At 55.1% G+C, this 18,465-nt stretch overlaps 1 protein-coding gene and 1 long non-coding RNA gene across 4 annotated transcripts in view; both read right to left on the bottom strand.

The window, feature by feature from the left end:
* Window positions 1–11,025, bottom strand: part of MPPED1 (metallophosphoesterase domain containing 1) — a 96,267-nt gene extending 85,242 nt beyond the window's left edge. Inside the window, exon 1 of one of the 3 annotated variants that reach the window (XM_054675992.1) lies at window positions 10,971–11,025. The gene's annotated coding sequence lies outside the window, so the exon portion shown is untranslated. Of the gene's footprint in view, window positions 1–5,508; window positions 7,256–10,373; window positions 10,565–10,970 lie in introns of those variants that run through there. The other 2 variants (XM_054675993.2, XM_054675994.2) reach the window with 2 other exon arrangements.
* A 1,789-nt stretch (window positions 11,026–12,814) lies between these two features.
* On the bottom strand, window positions 12,815–17,756 carry LOC134809676 (uncharacterized). Its single transcript, XR_010155988.1, has 3 exons — window positions 17,652–17,756; window positions 13,218–13,448; window positions 12,815–13,113 (listed from the first exon to the last, which is right to left on the bottom strand). It is a non-coding gene; the product is annotated as an uncharacterized LOC134809676 (long non-coding RNA).
* Between the last annotated feature and the right edge of the window lie 709 nt (window positions 17,757–18,465).

The raw sequence follows: 18,465 nt of genomic DNA, 5'->3' as shown, positions 1-18,465 counted from the left end.
TGATAAAATCCCTTGACCATAAGACCCTGCATGGTCTGGCCCTACGACTGGTCTGGCCTCTACTTGAGCCACACAGGCCGGCCCCCGGTGGCCTCTTGCACCTGGAGGCCTACAGCTCACAGGGGCCATGCTCTTGTTCAGAGCCACACAAGTCCAACACTTTTTGAGAGTCTTCCTCTGTAATGCTCACCACTAAGAGACAGATATTGATGCCCATGTCTCACGTTTGACAAATGATGAAGGGTACATCCCACAGAAGTGACGTCTCATTGCACAGAGAGTAGGTGGCAGGGCTGGGCCCCCAGACCTAGCTGCCTGGCTTCCGGCTCTGCCCTCCTCTCCCGCTGGCTGAAGCTGACACCCTTCCTCTCAGCAATGCCTGAGTCTCCTCGGAGAGGCCTGGATCTGGGGCCTTCATTTCAGGGTCCCAGGAAGAGCCCGGATGTCCCCTGAGGGCAGGGTCGGGCTCCCCCCTTGTGCACCCCATGTGTCAGCTCCGGCCCCCAGCAGCTCTGTGACCCTGAGCAAGCGGCTGAACCTCCAGAAGCTCTGTTTCCTCTTCTACAAAATGGAAAGAAAAACAGTCCCTACCTTGTAGAGTCATGAATATTCAATGAGATGACACATGTAAGCCGCTGATCACAGAGCCTAGCACACAGTAAGTGGTCAATAAATGTTAGCTAATATTATTGTTATAACATGATCACCCCACGGCCTATCACAAATACTTCATCAGTAGTATTAGTGGATGGATGGAGGAAGGGAGGGAGAAACGGATGGATGGAGGCATGGATGCAGAGACAATGAGGGGACAGAAGGACATACAGAATGTCTGGAGACTTTGCCTGGTGCCCAGCAGAGGCTTGGCAGAGGGTGGGTGTCAGGAGAGCTTAGCTGAAGACCGAAGAGTCACTGCCCCCTCTGCATCTTACCCACCTTGCATATCCAGCAAGGAGGCTGCCAGGCTGGCACAGCCCTTGTGAAAAGGGGTTCCAGGGGCCCCCACCCGTCTTTGCCCCAGAGGAGCAGGCGCTAGCATGCAGACAGCCTGCAGTCGAGGGAGAACCGCTCTGCACCAAAGGGACTCAGCCGGGAAAGGCAGGCGGCAAGGCTCCCGGAGGCGCTCCGCGCTGAAATGCTGCATTTCACATAAAGGGGGTTCGCAACGGGCCCTGCTCAGAGAAATCCGGGAAACTGGAAACGCAACGGCTTCTTTTAATGCCCATTTAATATTTATGGAGCCGCAGCAGCACGTTAGCCACCGTGCGAGGAGGCGAGCATTCTCCGCCGTGCAGCCGATCCACGGAGGAGGCGCAGCATCTCCCAAACAAACAGCTTTGAGCTAGGAAGCGTTTACACCCGGTCCGCAAAACAGCACAGCACGCGAGCGATGCAGTGGTGCCCCGGGACCCGCCGCAGGGAGACCGCCTGGGCTCCCAGCCTGGCTCTCGGTCCAGCGGAGTGACCTTAAGCAAGTCATGCATCCTGATGGGGCTGCAGATGCCTCCCCAAAATGGAACTACGGGGGAGGATGGATGGATGGAATGAATGAATGAACGCATGACTTATTCAACAACCATTAGCCACGGCCCTACATGCTCTCCCTGTTCCAGGTGCCAGAAAGGGCAATGGAAAAACAAAGAGGCTCCTGCCCTTGAGGAACATGGGACGGGGTGGGGGGCTGGACAATAAGGGAAACAAAGAATTAAACAGAAAAGACACTTTCAGCTAATAATCAGTACCTGGAAAAAGACAGAACAGGGCGATGGTGTGACTAAATTGGGTGATCAAGAAAGGTCTATCTGGGCTGGGCATGGTGGCTCACACCTGTAATCCCAGCACTTTGGGACGCCGAGGCGGGAGGATCACCTGAGGTCGGGAGTTCGAGACCAGCCTGACCAACATGGAGAAACCCTGTCTCTACTAAAAATACAAACAGCTGGGCGTGGTGGTGGGCGCCTGTAATCCCAGCTACTCGGGAGGGTGAGGTAGAAGAATCACTTGAACCGGGGAGGTGGAGGTTGCGTTGAGCCGAGATTGTGCTACTGCACTCCAGCCTGGGTAACAGAGTGGGACTCCATCTCAAAAAAAAAAAAAAAAAAAAAAATGTCTATCTGAAGCGGCATCACCTCACACACCAATGACACCCCGACCTGGGGAATGAGAACCTGGGCAGAGGGAGGGGAAGTGCTAAGTCCCTGAGGCCTGAGTGGCCTGGATAAGTGGCCTCACTCTTTCGTTGTCATGGGTCACTGGCATGCTTCTGCCGCGGAGGACAGCCTGGACTCTGAAGTCAGAGAAAGCGGGGTTCCCATTAAATTCCATCTCAGGCTGCTGAGCGGTGGGACACTGGGAAAGTCACTCAACTTCTCTGTTTCCACTTCTTCAGTGGTCCCCTTGAGGGGTTACAGAGGGGCTGGAACGAGCCTTGTACCTGCCCATAAAGGCCCAGTGAACCCAGAGTGGGAGACTCCAGGTCCCCCCAGCCCAGCACTCCTTGAAAAATTCCCTCTGGTTCTAAGGGCTTGCTTTTCCAAAGTCTGATTCTCTTATCAGATGGTTTCTCCTTCCGTTTTCCTCTCAGAGACATTTATTTGTTGTTCCTTGGGTACTGTGAGTCCAGTGAGGCCAGGGTGCTCCAAGGAGAACCTGGGTGTCAGCCAAGACACCAAGGAGCAGGTCCCATTTGACGCCAACTGTATGGAAAGCTGGTGTCTAGGAAAGAGGTTCGACTCCAGGCCCCACCTCTCTGTGCCTCTCTCTGACCACCCCCCACCCCCAAACTTGTCTGGTCTCCTGGCGGTCTTGACCCCCCATCACCATGGTCACACCACACCGGCCTCCCGAAGGAATGTCCTAGAACTCACCTCTGCCCGTGCCATTCCCTCTGGCACACCCAGCACCCTCTAGAGCAGCTGCCGCCCTCAGGTGAAGCTCAGCACCTCAGGTCAGCTCAGGAGGCTGCACCTGGCCCCAGCCCCACTCCCGCTTCTCAGGCCCGGCTCAGTCATGCAGGCTTTCCCTGGCACAGAAGGGGTCCTGTCTTGAAGCCTCCACGAATGCTATTCCCTCTGTCCAGAAGGCCCTGCACCCAACCCCACCCCTGCGTTCACCCTCGTTTCCTGACACAAGCCCACTCAGTCTCAGAAAGGCTCAGAGCCTCAGAAACACCTTCCCTGACCTCCCCTGGCTGGGTGAGGAGCCTCCACCCACAGCCCCCAAGGCTTCCTGTAACAAAACTCCCAACACACAGTCGGCTTTTTATCTGAACTGAATGAAACGCCAAAGAATAAAATGATATGTGAATGAATGAATGAGAGAAACTACACAGGCCTTTGAGTCTGACAGCAGGACTCAAAAGCAGCTTTGCCCCCCTTAATCTTAGTTTTTCACCTACAAACATGTGGATTCTCAATCCTTCCTTCCTGGGCTGCTGGAGCACTGAAGGACACAGGAGATTCAAAAGCCCCTGCCAGGGCCTAGCACACAGGAGGTGCTCACTCCATGTCTCTTCCCCTCTAGTTAGAAAGTTCTGATGAACTCAGAAGCTCCCCAGGGAAATTTCAAGAATGCAGAAGGGATTTTCAAGCAACCCCTCCTCTCCTGCCTGAAAGCCCATGGTGCCTGGCCCCTTCCTTCTCGCCCCACCGAGTAAGACTCTGAGGCTTTGACTTCCCAGGGAGTTGTGGCTGGACACGTCCACTACAACCCACTCTTGACTCATTTTTCTAGGCAAATTCTTCACCACCACCCCCATCTGGACACTGCAGGGCACTGGTCAGCCCCAACGCACCCACTGCTGCTCTTGCTCTGGGCCAGATCCTGTTCTGGGAGCCAAAGGACCCAGACACGAAACTAGCCCTCCAAGGGCTCAGACCCGGCGAACCAGCCAGGCAGACAACAGACCTCCTCAGAACTCTATTTTGAGGAGTTGCAGTGGAGGGGGTCTGTGGGCCCCTAAGAAGGCCCCCACCAAACAGCGAGGCCAGCCAGTGTGTGCTGAAGGCCCAGGAAGGAGAGAAAGAGAGGCCTTGGCTCACACAGAGCATCTCAGCAGCAGATGAATTTTTGCAAAAGAGATGCTTGGATCATTCTGGTGGCCCCTCTCTGTCCGAAGATGTGTGAGGAAGATCTTGGAGCATTGCACTACCAGAGGAGCTGCTGCCCTGCAGACCAAAGATACATTTTGCTTCACCGTGTGACTTGAAGCATCACTTCCAGCCAACACAGGCCTCTCAAAGTCAGCGCAGGCCCAGGACTGCCCCAGTTCACATCTGCTGTCCCTGTGCCACTATTACCAGCATCCTCTCCGGCTCTCGAAAGTGCTCTCATTTGGAAGGGAAAGGTCAATCTGATCAAAGCCAGTGCCAGGCTGGTAAGGCAGCCATCCCCAGAACGCACCTGTGTTTCTCTTCCATTCATCGGCAGCTCTTTAACAATCACTGGGGGGCTAGCATAATATGGTACTGTCCTGGGTCCAAAACTCGGATGACAGTCAATGAGCACACAGAAACGACTGTCTTATTAAGCATGAGAAGCTTCCAGAGAAACATCTCCCCCAACAGCCATCCCCGCTGCGGCGTTCTGAGGAACCCCACCTTGGAAAGCTTTCACCAGGATCCTAGACGCACCTTGGCTCCGTCTCCTCCTGGGGCCTTTAACTGAGAGTAGCAGCGACTGAATAGCCCCAGCCTCTCTAATGGGACAGCCAAAAGTGCAGCTGCCTGTCTTCAGGCCGGTGGCTCAGGGTGACGCAGAGAAAAAGCCAGCTTGGCTCAGCAAAGGCAGTGCTTACTAGGGCTTTTGTTGCAATGTGGCGAAATGTCACAGAGAAACCACACTAACCCTTCCTAAGTGGTCCCTGCAAGCAAAATGCAGGAGATAATATTTAACAGAAAAGTACCAAGGTGTGGGGGTCTGGGGAGAATTGTTTTACAAGCGACAATTCCCACACAAGCTCAAAAATCACTTTTAAATCATATTTTCTTTCCTTGTTTTGCCTCTGCTTGAAAATATGCAATTGATGAGCCCATAGTAGAAAATGCCATAAAAGGAAAAGAAAAAAAAAAAAAAAAGCAGAGGGACTCAAAGGAAAAGAAGCAAATACCCCAATGGGAGAAAAAAAATCAGACCTCGTCCCACCATGTCCTAAAATGACAGACCTTTGTGTTTGATCTCCTTCCCAATCAAGTGTGGGATCCCAAGGAAAAGAAACACTGGCCAGCAGCTGGTATTATCAGCTAAGCTGAATAAGCTGATGAGTTCAGTAGATGAAGGAATCCACAAATAAAGTGAAAATTAGCCCCTATTCCTTGCAAAAGGATCAACCACAGTGACTTTAAAGCATTTACCACTTAAAAACCTTTTAGCTGGGCCCATTTTGAATTATGACTACATGATTTTAAATTACACTTTCTAATTCCTCACCACCGCCACCCCCCAGCAGTCTCTGCCGCTTCATTTTCCAATTATGTACTTTTATTTCGGAATATGAAGAGTGCTACTTACTGGATCATGTCCTGTCTGCCACAAATAGCTGCTCACTTATTCCTTTAATTTTAGCTATGAATGCAGTCGGCTCGCCGGGCTTGTCTTCAAACTCTGAATATTCTCCGTTCCCATTGCACAGAACGAGCCCCGAGACGCAAAGAAACACACAAAGCTCGGGCAGAGAAATATGTTTGTAAACCAGTGCTCCACTCCATAAATTATTATAATTCTTGGTGCTTTCTATATCCATCTAGCAGATCAGCGATCACATAAATAATAGCAAGTGGACTGATTTTTCTTCTGCAAAGTGCTACGTCCTGGTTTTCAAAATAAAGCACTTGGAGAGTCACGTATCTATGGAGTTGAAATGGGAAGCTGTTCAGATCTGTTTCAAACATGCACACAGACATATCCACACACAAAAGGAAATAGGAGGTAAATGTGTAAAACTCAGCATTGTGTCCCCTTCCCACTTATATATCAAGTCACACTCAACAGGAATGGGGGTTTAGCACATACATGGCTAGGGAGGGGAAGAGGCTAGAGGGCTGTGGTTGCTCAGCATTCAAATACAATTTGCAAAGGAAGTAAATGTGGATTTACAGTTCTTGTGGAAATCTATTAAACAGATGTCACTGAAGCATAATCAAATCAGCACTATGGCAATTCTACACTTAAGTCTGATATTGGGGTTTTGCCATTTTTATGATCAGTTCAAGTGTATGTTTTGTGATGGTGTGGGAATTTGCAATTAAGGATGAAACCTCCCAAGTATGATCAATTAACTAATGTGCCTGAATGACAAACTTACAAATGCAAAACTCCATTCTCACCAGCCCCCAACCACTGCACTGTGCAGGGAACCCAGGGCAGAATAAGGGTTGGGGGAGAGAACCTTTGCCTCTTCTGTGAACACTGAAACACTAAAAAGCGCTTTGTCAGGAAGAAGGGAAAGGCAGGTTGCAGGAAGGGATTACATTTCCCAGGTAGCCAGTGCAATATATTTTGCAGGCTTGCAGACTGCAGCACTGTCCGGAAAATGCAAAAGAATGAAATGAAGGGGAAACGATGAGAGTGTTAGAAATTGGAAGCAGGCATCATTTTCTCCTTGAAGTGATGAAATTAGCCTGGGCGATGCCAAAAGTCTCTTCGTGTGCATCAACGCTGAGCCTCACATCCTTCTTGGAAGGAGGAGACGGGAATGCGAAGGTGGGCAACAGACAAGTCACATTTTATAGAAACAAACTTTCAGGTGTAGACTGAGGTGGTGGAAAGAGGAGCCTACTCATCCCTGGCTTTGAACTGGATGCAGAGCAGAGTCAACCAGAAGGGAGAATTTTATTTATTTATTTTTTCCCGCAGCTGCTTCTATTTATGATGATGACCTGGTTCTGACATTAAGCTGGCCAAGTTCAGGTCCAAGAAAATCCCCCACAGAGTAATTCACGAAAAGGCCTGAAAAGGCCACGGAACACCTCAAATCACAATTTGATTTCAAAATTAATACCTATAATCTCAATTTGTTATGATTTTTTTATGAAATTGGGCTGCCCTCATTGGTCACAGATATTTTAAGTGGAAATAAAGTATAACTAAGTCTTGTCTCATTAGGGGGAAAAAAGTCAAAATAAAGTAAAAGATTTGTGTTGGCAGCAGACCTGTCAGGTCACCAGGGAGAACCATGGTGAATCAAATTAACTGGGAAGCAATTTATACCTTTCCTCCAATACCGCCCCCAAAAAGGGGTCTCTTATTTTTTTCCTGTTGGGTTTTTTGTTTCTTTCCTTTTTTTTTTTTTTTTTTTTTTTTTTTGCTTTTGACATTTTAGTCACCTCTTCAAACTCAAGTCAGACAACTTCAGTGGCAGTCTGGAAGGGATGCTCACTGATGGTCTCATTACATGGGGACATCCACACAGCAAGAACGAGGGCTGCAGGGAATGGCTTTCGGAGTGCCCCAGGCTACACTAAACGGTTCTTGCTGTGGGAAACAGTGCCTTCATCCCCTCTTCTCCCTGCCACCCCCAAGTGTTGGACACTTCTGGTCCTAGAGGGTGAGGCGCCCAGGCCAGAAGGAAGGCCCCTACCTCTTATCGGTGGTGCCATCGACTTTGATCTGTGGGTACGGAGGGAGCCTGAGAAGCTATTCCCAGGCCTCTGCACCTGGGGAGCCCTTTGCCCCAGGACCCTTGCTCCAGAGGGGCAGGCAGACAAAGGTACTTATTGCTGAACGGAAAGATCTCAGGGAGAAGAAGAATGGAAAGGGGGAATTCGTGAAAAGACCCTTTTTTGTTCCCGGTGAGGGAGGGGCGATGGGAGAGACATGTCACATTGTCACATTAAAGACTTTGACAGACAATCCAGGGATAACGCAGAAATTCCACCCTTAACTGCAGCCTGATGCAACTTGAAAGGCATTAACTAACCTCCACTAATTGCATGTTTTTCTGTGCATAATATTTACTTGTTAAAAGTCTTTGCCTGGCTGATTAATTTCCTCTGCCCCGGTATTCATGATCAGTTCACAGGCCTGAAATTGGGAAAATGAAGTCATTTTGATAGACTAAAAGATGATTGCACTTTGGGGAGGGTTTTCTTTTTTTCCAGAAGTCCAGACCTGCACCCAGAATGCTGATTTTTCTCCTTAATGCTGCCCTTCAGGGAATCCCAACGACCACCGTCATTCCTCAAACAAGCAGAGAGAGATGCGTCCTATATAAAGTGAGCATACCAAGGCCGGTACTGCCTAGTTGGGAAGGTAGCAAGTTCAAAGAAGAACAAATGAACTTAAGCCACATTCATTGGATGAAGATTTAAGAGTCTCATGGGTGAGCTGGGAATTTATTAAAAGCAGGCTTTTCAAGAACGATGATTCCCTACATCAGTCTGTGTATTCCTGACAGTTGGGGCTCAAGTAAAACACCCTAAAATTCTTATTGTTCGCCTAGATCTAAACCTGTCCTATCTGTCCACAGGCACAGCCCATGGGGCATCAGCCAGGGTGGATGTGAGTGATTCTAAGCGTACCACGGGGTGGTTACATCAGAGGTACCTCCTCGGCCATGTAGGTGACTCTCTGAACCCATCCACATCACCAGTACAGGGACCTCATTCAATCCAGGTCTTCCGAAATTCCTGGGGCCGAGAAATAAATAGGAAGGCAGTCCCACACTGAAACACTTCCGAACACACGATTATGCCTCCGTGACTGGATTATCGCCTTTTGACTAGCCATCGCCCAATTAATGTACCTCCAGTGAGCAAGCACCAGAATCGATGGAACCATTCCACCGAAATCCATCTCCAGAAAAAGATTTTACAAGTGTTGTGGGGCTGCCACTCAGAAAGCCAATTTGCAAGGAGCCCAGCACGGTGAAGCGCAGTTTATCATGCGTGGTTCCCACACAGAGGGCCCCTGCAGACTGCGCCTGGCTCCAGAATGCCTCCCTAGCACCACAAGCTCAAACGCATTGAGGTTCTCCCCTGCCTCAGCCCGGCCGAATCCGTCAGCACCCTCCCCAAGTAGTCTCTTAGAGCCCTGGCTCCTGTACACCAATATCTGGCTTCCGACTGGACGTGGCAGTCAGCTGGTGGCCTCTCCAACATCGCCCTGTGCCAGGTTTCTCACCAAGTTGGTTTAATTTTTTTTTTTTTTTTTTGCAAAGTCCGGTCAGATTATTGACAGTGCCTGTATCCCTGACCCGCCCCCGCCCCCCAGCGCCGCAGATCCCTGCTAACAAGTCTCCCACTGCCATTCAACTCCTGTGAGCCAGCTCCGCCATTCAACAGCCAGCCCACTTTTGTTCCCCCAGTTTAATTTCATAATTGTTTGCCACTTAACAAGCTCTCCTCTGGGCCATTCAATAGAGCAGGGGAAATGGGGAGGGGGAAGGCAAAGAAACTCTGGGAGGGGAGCTGGGAGCCAGGCCAGCCCAGCACTGGGGAAGAGACATCCCAGAGAGGTCAGCTGGACAGGGGTGGGGGCCAGTTCCGGAGTGGAGCCTCCTGACACCAACTGGGCCACCCAGCTTGAGCCCGGAGAGGTGGGAGGGAAAGGAGCAGAGTGAGTTCCGAGGGCCAGGCCGGGGCCTGCCAGACTCCTGGGCACATCAGTGCTCTGAATGACACGCCTCTGGCCCTGCCAGGGTGAAGGGAGACGGCATGAATTCACGCTCCCATAACATGTCCCAGAACAAACACACAGGAGACAGAACTGCTCCTTAGTTTGGGCATTCCATGATCAACATTCCCTTTGAGGGCTGGGACCTGTCTAGGTAGCCACTGAATCCCCTGGCCGAGCACATAGCAGACAGGAATAAATATGTGTTGAGTGAGTGGATGGATGGATGGATGGATGGATGGATGGATGGATGGGAGGGAGGGATGAATGGATGGAAGGAAATGGATGAAGTTTCCAGCAATACCTAGCAAAAGTGGCCACTCGGCCAGCGTTCGTTCCCTATCTCTTCCCCTCCAAGTGCCAGCAGGGGCTTGGCAGCGCACACAGTAGGCTCTCTACAAGCGGGGGCTGCTATTGTTACCACTATCATCATCACTGGCACTCCACCAGCCCGCTGCTTCCACCAGCTACTCCGCCAGCAGCAGCAGCGACTGGCGAGCAAGGGAAAAGTTTCGCTGACCCCGCGGCCCCAGCCGGAGTCCCGCGCCCTGGCGGAGCCCCCTCCCGCCGGCGCCCGCTAGGCAGGCGGGGCAGCTGGGGTGCCCAGCCCGCTTCCCGCACCCGGCAAAGGCGGCCAAAGTAACTTTGCGGGCGCCCCTGCGCAGCGCCGCGGGCGTCGCCCAGCGCCTGGAGAGGGTCCCGGCCGCGCCCCGCGCCCGGCCTCCCGCCCGCGCCCGCCGCGCCCCGCCCGCCTCCGGTCCTACCTGGCCCCGGGCTCCTCTTCGGCGGCCGCGGCGGCTGCGAGCAGCAGCGCGCACCGAGGGAGGCAGGGGCTCCCGGGAGGGAGGCGCGCAGGGGCGGGGGCTCCTCCGGCGGCGGCCGCCTCGCCGCGCGTCCGAGGCTGCAAGTGGGAGCCAGACTCCTCCTTCGGGGGGCGGGGGGCTCCCCGCGCCCCCTCCGCCGCCCGCCCGCGCGCCGCGAGGCTCCGAGCCTCCTTGGCTCCCCCCGCCCGCCGCCGCCCGCCTCCCCACGCCCGCCCTCCCCGCCTCCCCGCGCCCGGCCGCCGGGAGGGGCGCGCTCGCGGCCTCGGTCCCGGCCCCTGCGCCGCCACCCGCCGGGGCCCCCGCCAGGCCCGCCAGGCCTCGGCCCTCGGCCCCCGCCCGGGCTCGGAGTCCGCATCCCGCTGCGGAGGGACAGGGAGCGCGGCCGCGGGCCTGGACGCGGGAGGAGGAGCGGGGCCCGCGCTGCGGAAAAGGGAGGGGGCCGCCCCACTGCGCCCGGCGCCCCTCTTGGCGCCCGCCCCCAGCCCCGGACCGGGCCGCGCGCGGGCTGGGCAGGGAGCGGGGCGGGGGCGCTCTCACCTCCGGATCCGTGGCCTCCGCAGCGGGCACCGCGTGCAGGGGCGTGCGCGGCTCCTTCCGGGGCGCCGCAGCCTTCGCCCGAGGCCCGGACCCCCTCCTGGGGCCGCCGGGGCACCCTGCTGTGGGCCCCTCCCGCCCGGGGTCTGGAAGGTCCCCCACCGGAGACGGAGATACTCTGACCCCAGCTCCCAGTCTGAATAGGTCGGGGTCCTCCTCCTGGGCCACCATCTCTTCCACTCGGGAGTCCCAGGTCCCCAATCCCGGGCACAGCAGGTAGCCTGCAGCGGCCGGAGCCCCAACGGGACGGGTAAACAAGTCAGGAACTCAGACGGCACGACACCCAGTGTAAAGAGGCCCTGCCTTGCTGGGAAGAGCAGAGACCATCGCCTTCAGTGTCAGGGGTCACCCTGGGGAGTTTAAGGCCCTGTGGCTTCCAGCCCCTTGCCGCGGGTGGGACGGGGGTTCCAGGGCCTTGTATAGTTAGGGTGCAGATCACTCTGGCCTGGGCCTCCCAGACTGAGAGGAAGATGAAAAGGGGCTGTGGCTCCTCAGAGGCCCAAAGCCCCTCAACAAATGCTTGTAGGGTCTCCCTTCACCAACACACACATCACACCATCCCCAAGGACACCCTCTGCGGGCCCCTCAGGCCTATTCTGCCCCTGAGGACTGCTATCTGGTGTGGCTTCCTGGAGGTGGGGACAGCCCAGTTGAATGAGTGTATGCCAGGAGAGAAGGCCTGGAAAAGACATCCAGGCCGAGGGAATGCGGCATGCAAAGGCCTTGGCATGTGAGTTCATTGGGGCTAGAGACAAAGGAAAAGCAAGAGGAGGGAAGATGAGGTGGCAAGGCTGGGAGTGAGGGAACAGAAGCCAGATCGGGAAGAGCCTTGGATAGACTTTATCAGGGGCAGTGGGAGCCATAGAGGGTTTTTGAGCAGGGCTGTGACTTGGTCACGTTTATCTTTTTACAGCTTGTTCTGGCACCTCTAAAGACAGAGGTAGAGGGGGAGAGGCTGGGCTATGGAGGGAGAGGATGGAGGCCTGGGGCCCTCAGGCCAGAGATGGGGGGCAAGGGCTGGCCGAGGAGTCCTGAGGCAGTCACCCCCTCCTGCTTCCTTGTCTTTAGACCCCAATTCTCTCTCAGGGAATCCCAAACTCAACCCGGGAGCCTCTTTCTCCTCCTAGGCTACAGGCTTCCTGAGCACCGTGACTTCGAGGGAGGTGAAGGAGAAAACTGTCATGCCTGCCTGGGAAGGCGGCTTGGACTCAGTGTCTCAGCAGACCCCACCTGCCGCCTGCCCGGGACAAAGCCACAGCTTGGCTGTGGCCTCTGGAGATCACAAAGGACAGTGACAAATGTGCCTTCCTGGTCCCTGGGTCGAGAGCAGAGGTTCCTGTGACACTTGTCCTCCAAGGCCAGCTTCCTCACCACCTCCAGTCCTACCAGAACTACCCTCAAGTCCCAGAGCATCATCTCTTACCTTCCCAGGGTACACATTTATTGAGCATCTACCATATTCCTGGCACTCGGCACTTGCTTTGAAGCCAAGCATGAGCTCTCCACCAGAGGGACCTGGTGCTACCTGCACCACCCAGTCCCAGGCACAGAGCTCTCAGCTTGACCCACACTGTCTCATGTAGCCCTCATGCCTCCCCTGGGCCAGGCTGCATCCCAGAGGTCAGCCTCCCCAGCGCCTAGTGCTGCATCCCACAGGGCCTGGCACTCTGTAGGTGCCCAGGGAATGGTCCCTAAAAGATGAGGGAATGAGGAGTGTGGGATGGGCAGGATAGACCCACTCCTAAAAGAGCAACCATTCTGGCAAACACAGCACACATTCTGCTTTTGGAAAAATTTAATAACACAGTGGCACTTGTTCATGGAGACTAATAGAAACACCACACAATCCCACACTGCTAAACCAGCCAGGAGATGGCTCGTTCTGCTGGAAAACATTTCCTAGGCGCCTACTACGTGCTGGAGGCCAAGGCAGAGAAGGAAGAGAAGGAAGGCACTCTGTCCTGGGAGAAGAAGAAGGTCAGCAGGTACTCATGACACCGGGGAGAAGAGGGCAGCCCAGGGCAAGGAGAGCAGCACATGCAGCCAGGACACTTCAGAGGAGGCAGTGTGTGCGCTGCAGAAGAATCTAGGGATAAATGGGAGAGGGGCAGCCGGGCAGAGGGACCAGCCTGTGGAAAGGCTCAGAGGCTCCAAAGTGCATGTGCGATATCCCCTGGCCAAGAAACTCACCTTCCAGAAAGGCGTCCTGAGGCAGTAACTGCAGGCTGTTTATAGCAGCCCAGAAGTGAAAGCAACCTAAATGCCCAGCCAGAGGGGATCCGTTTTTTTAAATCCTGCTATGTCTGGGGAGTTTCAAATAGCCAAGTCCTGTTGCTGAAATGCCACATGGGAAAATGGGCTCCATGCTCACCACCCATCCCGCGAACGAGCGAAGCAGGTTACACCAGAGTGTGCCCGAATCTGTGTTTTGAAAAATGAAAAAATAGAGGGAAAGAGTAGAAAGAAGTCAGGAAGTAAATACAGCAAAATTTCAACCCTGATGATAAGATTCTGGGTGGGGGTTGGGGGAGTCTACTTTATTTATGGGGACTTTTTGTCTCCTCCTTTCCCGCGATCATCAGGATGTCACGAAGGATGGTGAGTGTGGGGCATTCAAGGAGGGGTGTGGGGTGTGTGGGGTCCCTGCAGGGCAAGGGCTGGGATGAGCTGGAGGCCTGGGTGGCTTCGCTGACAGAGTGACCTAAGCTTTCATGCCTTCCTCGGGTCCTTCATGGTGACTGGCTCGCAGCCAGCATGCCAGAAATGTTATTAATCAGCAAATATCCACATGCACTGTTTTAGGCCCCAGGAATCACTCTGGCAGAGAAGGGCAGAGGAGTTCAGAGGACATGAAAGTCATCATGGGCTGGGGTTTGGGAGAGGCTCCCAAGAGGAGGTGACGCAAGCTGGGCCTTGAAGGATGGAGCCCTAGTTTCATATCCCCACCTCGGCCCTATTAGACCCCAACAAGGTCTCTACCTGCCAGCCAGGCCTGTGTGGATCCTGACACAGCCCAGGGCAGGGTCAATTTCAGTCCAGCTATCTGGCATGGTCCTCATCCTGGGCCTTCCTCTAGGCCTAGAGCCCAAGGTGGAAAAGCCACACCTTATCAGGGACCCTGGGCCCTGCTCACCTCCAGCAGGCTCAGGTACAGCCTGCAATGACTATACCTACTCTTAAACCATGCCCTAACCAAATTCTGCTTTTGCCATTTAACAGCTCATGAGTCTGAACCTCAGTCTCTTCTGTAAAGCTGATGCAATAATCCCTACCTCAAGGGCCGTGCACATGCAGAGTGCAAGGTGCACAGTAAACATTCAGCAAGCAGTGGCAGCTCACACTGTCACAGTTCTAGATACCAGGTCTGGGGATCTGGATTCTAAAACCCAGTTCTGTTACTAACTTGCTTGGGACCTTGGGACATTCTCATGTTTCTCTGAGCCTCAGTTTCCTCAGCTCGAGGAGAAAGGGGATGGGAAGGCTCACTCCTGAGCTTGCTCATAGATGAAATGACAAGCTATGGAAAGACCCCAGGAGCTCCCTCCTCCTGCCCCCAGCTAGAGTTCCAATTGGACCACTGGCCACATGAGACGCCCACCCCACTCTGCAGCATTCCCTGCCATGTGACTCCAGGCCATCACCCAGAAAGCCAGGCAGGAGCTGGATGGAGGCCAAGCCCAGGCAGGGCCGGGCTCCTGTGCAGTCTGCAGGAGCCAGGAGGATATGCGCCCGAGGTGGGGGCTGCTCCTGGTGCCACTCCTGGTCCTCCAGTCACCGCTCCCAAGCCTCCCCTGTGGGTGGCCTGAGCTCACGGTACCTATGGCTCTTGGCCCCTCACATGCTGCCTCTGAGCCCTTTGCTGTTTGAGAGAACTTCTCCAGATGGCTTCTAGCTGGTTTATTTCTCACAACAGCCTGGTTGGGACCTCAGTGAGGGGCAGCCCTCCCTGTGAAGGGAGACTAGAAATCCCATTTTATAGATGAAAAAACCGAGGCTCCAAGAGGTTTCGAGACCTGCCCAGCTGGTATAAAGTTGAGATAACCAGGCCCATCTTCAGACTCTAAGACACCCGCTCTTCCCTCCACCCAGCTCCCCTGCCCCCCACCTGGTGCCAGACCAACTCCTTCAAACCCTGCTGAGGCCCCTAGCACATCTCAGCTACCATCTCAGCACTGCTACGGGCAGATGGGCTCTTCTGAGCTGTCCAGGGTCCTGGCCATGCCCAGCCCTGCCTCAAGGCCTTCTGTGATCCTTCCCTGGCTGCCACCTCTCTGACTTCCTGGATAGCAACAAAAAGTGGGAACATGTGGCTGGGCTTGGTGGCTCATGCCTGTAATCCCAGCACTTTGGGAGGCCGAGATGGGTGGATCGTCTGAGATCAGGAGTTTGAGACCAGCCCGACCAACACGGTGAAACCCCGTATCTACTAAAAATACAAAAATTAGCTGGGCATGGTTGTGCATGCCTGTAGTCCCAGCTACTCAGGAGGCTGAGAGAGGAGAATCACTTGAACCCGGGAGGCAGAGGTTGCAGTGAGCCGAGATCGTGCCATCGCACTCCAGCCCAGGTGACAAGAGCAAGACTCCATCTAAAAAAAAAGAAAAAAGAAAAGTGGGACTATGTGATGCCGGGCCTGGCCCAGGTCTTCTGGTCTTATGCTGCCTGTGTACCCTTGGACACCACACTTCAACACTCAGGGCCTCAGTTTCCTTTTCTGAAAAATGGGCACAGCATGGGGCAAGCCAGGAGCTGGTTCAGACTCAGCCCACCTCTGCAGTTGTCTCTGCCTCCTCCTCTAGGCCAAGCAAAGCCAGAGACTCAGAGGCATTTGGGCCCAGCCCTGCCCTTGAGCAAGAGGTCCAGAGGCTGTGAGGCTTGAGAACACAATGACCATGCCCTGCCAGGCCGAGGGGCACACGGGCTGGGGAGCACAGTGGGGCCTCCCGTCCCTCCTGGAAAGCAGAGAGGAGAGGAGCTTGGAGAGTGCCCTTGACAAGGGCAGAGAGGGCATAACGGGCAGAGGGAGCAGAAGCAAAGGCCTAGAGGCAGGAACCAAAGGGGAGGCTTGCTCAGAGAGCGCCTGGGAGGCAGAGGCGGCCCCTCTTCGCTGCACCGTCAGTGGCCACAGAGAAGAACACCAGGGAAAGTGGTCGGGGCCAGGACCCGCCCTGGGGAGATCCCTCAGGCAGTGGGCGGAGGCGGAAAACTGAAAGCCAAGTGCAAAGCAGAGGCAGCAATCCAAGGTACAGAGTGTGGGGCGGGGGCAGAGGGATAGCGAGGAGGGGTCCCCCCGAGGCAGAAAGGCCAGAGCTACATGGCTTGTGGCATCGCAGTCTCCACAACACCAGCTGACCCTTGCTAAGCATTTGCTCAGCCTAGGGGCTGTGCTGGGCTCCTCATTCAATCCTCATGACCACCCAACCTGTTCACTGTGGAGTGGTGGCAACGGTGGCATGAACTGGGACACTATGAGGTCCACAGGCTTCCAGTCACCCCCTCCAGCTGAGCTTCTGATTTGTCTAACATCCCCGAGCTCAGTATCCCCACCCAGAGAGTAAGTTGCAGAGCCTGGGGCATCAGGCTCTGAAAACCAGGCCCTTATCACTGGGGACATTTTTCCCTACCGTGGGAGTTTGGGTGAGCTCACCAGCTCATGGCGGGTCCCCTGTGTCCTCTTCTCTCTCGGATTGACATCTCCAGAGCTGCCCCTACTGCAGGCTCATTTGCCCATGCCACCCACAGAAGGCCCAGGTGTGGGGGCCAGCAGCAGGAACCCTGGGTTCAAGTCCAGTAGTCTGACCCCAGAGCCGGGTGAACAGTGGTGCCAGAGTCAAATGTGGGGAAAGAAGGAGCCAAACAGGGTTTGCTCCTGGGACCCAGGAAAGGGATGAGTGAGGGAGGTCCTGGCTCCAGCCATGAAAGCCCAGACCCAGATCTCTGCCCACCCCCAGCCCCAAACACCACCCTCACCCACACCAGACAGGTCCATGGGTGGCTCGGATAAGAAAGGGCTCAGGACATGGGCCTGAGTCTTGGCACAAGTGTCCTGGCCAGGACCAAGCAGACCCTGCAGCGAATGTTCGGGGGTGCAGAGGGCTGGAAGATGAAGGCAGGAGGCAGCAGCTCAGAGTGGGCAGCTCCTTCCAGGGCAGTGAGAACCAAAATCTGTGCATCCCCATGCCCTGTCCCCTGTCCCTTACTCCTGCATCGGGCAGTACCCAGGTCCTGTCCACCTGCTCCCGAATCCGCCTGCAGTCCCTCCGGCCCTCCCCACCCTCAGGCCTCACTGAGCTCCCGGCTCACCCTGCCCAGCATCCTGTTTGGGGAGGGGGTCCTGCCTGTCCTGCCAAAGATACGCTCACCCAGGCAACCTCCCCCTCCTGGCCCACCATAGGCTGTGGCTGCTCTGTCCTCGACCTTGGCCCACGGCCAGTGGTAGGGTCTGGGCCTGTGAACCTTGGGTGGAATCAAGAGCGAAGGAGGCAGCTGGATGGGCCTGAGGTCCAGCAGCACACAGCTGAGGCTTCCCGCCATGCAGGCGCCTTCCGAGAGCCCAAACCAGCACCACCCAGAGCCCCACCCCATTCCTCTCCTGCCAGAAGTCCCACTCCCAGTATCCCTCACCTGGGAGAGGCACCGCAGTGAGCTGGAGAGAGCACAGCCTGAGGCGTCAGACAAGCCTGGGCCCGCTATGTGGTTGTGGGCAGGGTGCCGGGCCTGCTGCCTCACCTGTAACATGAAGGAAAAGACACTGCCCTGCAAGGTTGTGCCAATGGCATGGAATCAGGACTGTGAACTGCCTAGTGCCAGCTCTGATTCCAGCAAGTACCAATCAGCGGTGGTCCCCAGGACAGCCAGCAGGTGCCTGCCCCAGCCTCCCCAACCACAACAGGTCCCATGCTATGCACTGCGGGACCCTCATCTCCATTCCTACTACCCAGAAGACACTCAGTCAACACAGCATGCACCAGGATGCATCAGACAGAGAATCCTGGGAAAGCACCCTAAAACGGAAGCCATTATCCAATGGTGAGAGGCACTTTCCCAAGGAGACAATGCAGGAAAACTTGGGAGAGATCACAGAGCTGGGGGAGGCACAGAGGAGCTGGGGAAGAACAGGAGAGCTAGGGAAGGGATAATTGAGGTGGGGAGGGTCAGGAGAGCTGGGGAGGTACAGTGGAGCCGGGGGGAGGGTCAGGAGAGCTGGGGAAGGACAGTAGAGGTGGGGGAGGGACAGAGAAGCTGGGGAGGGACAGGAGAGCTGGGGGAGGGACAGAAGAGGTGGGGGAGGGACAGTAGAGCTGGGGGAGGGACAGTAGGACTGGAGGAGGGACAGGAGAGCTGGGGAGGGACAGTAGAGGTGGGAGAGGGACAGAAGAGGTGGGGGAGGGACAGTAGAGCTGGGGAGAAGGAGCAGTGCTGGGGAAATAGCACCAGA

Source organism: Pan troglodytes, chromosome 23, assembly GCF_028858775.2.
Source record: "Pan troglodytes isolate AG18354 chromosome 23, NHGRI_mPanTro3-v2.0_pri, whole genome shotgun sequence".
NCBI classification, from domain to species: domain Eukaryota; kingdom Metazoa; phylum Chordata; class Mammalia; order Primates; family Hominidae; genus Pan; species Pan troglodytes.
The sequence above is the reverse complement of the archived record's forward strand: the minus strand, read 5'-3'. Positions and strand labels throughout refer to the sequence as shown.